Source organism: Montipora capricornis, chromosome 8 (assembly GCF_036669925.1).
Source record: "Montipora capricornis isolate CH-2021 chromosome 8, ASM3666992v2, whole genome shotgun sequence".
Classification (NCBI taxonomy): Eukaryota; Metazoa; Cnidaria; class Anthozoa; order Scleractinia; family Acroporidae; genus Montipora; species Montipora capricornis.
This window is the reverse complement of record NC_090890.1, coordinates 23,337,932-23,338,726: the sequence shown is the minus strand read 5'-3', so window position 1 is coordinate 23,338,726 and position 795 is coordinate 23,337,932. Positions and strand designations below refer to the sequence as shown.

The following is a 795-nucleotide window of genomic DNA, read 5'->3' as shown; positions in this document are numbered from 1 at the left end:
AAAAACATCCAACACTGTTGGGCCCAACATTTTGGGTCTGTTTGCATGGCATGTTGGCACTTGTTTGGGACTTGTTGGATGTTGTTGCGTGTAGTTTGAATCAGGTCAAACTTTTGGCTCAACAAGTTCCAACATTTCTTTTTTTGTTCTGTTACCCGGGTGAAGCGTAACACCAAAATGTTGTGCCCGTTTGTATCTTTTATGCTTCAAGCAGTCATTTTAAATAGGTTACATTTTTTTTCTTTTCTTTTCGCCCAAATACTGGGCCGAACAACCGAGAAAGTTCGCAACAGTTCACTGTCAGGGGCATGACGGCTTCCCAGATTTTACGTCAGCCCGAAGCCAGTGAACTCATGCAAACATTCTGTAAATCATTATATGAAAATACAAGAGCGGAAAATGAGAATATGTACTAACCTTCACCGTCTTCGAAATCATTTCGCATTTTCGACAGCACTGAAGGGAGACCCGAAGAAAATCGAGTGAGATGTAGAAGAATTACAATGGAGAGCACTTTACAAAATACCATGATGTCAGATGAATTTCTTCGTTCCTGTACTGAGCGTAGAATGTGTGTCCCTTCTTTGATAGCTTTTCGCTTAACACCTTCCAAATGAAGGTCCTTAAAAGAAATAATAAGTCAAATTATAATTTCAGAAGAAAATAAACAAGGTGAAAGGTGAGGCAGCCGAAGAGTGCAAGCAGACGTGCGCAAATATCCTTGTATTCGCGTGGATGATTCGTTAGAAATAGCAGACTCACTTGATTCCGAAGATAGCTTTTGCTCAGTTTGTA

General features: G+C 40.3%; 1 long non-coding RNA gene across 1 annotated transcript in view; it reads right to left on the bottom strand.

Annotated features, from left to right (window-relative positions):
* Positions 1-556, bottom strand: part of LOC138059010 (uncharacterized) — a 10,867-nt gene extending 10,311 nt beyond the window's left edge. The window contains exon 1 of the long non-coding RNA XR_011134133.1: positions 418-556. This is a non-coding gene — a long non-coding RNA (uncharacterized lncRNA). The remainder of the gene's footprint in view (positions 1-417) is intronic.
* Between the last annotated feature and the right edge of the window lie 239 nt (positions 557-795).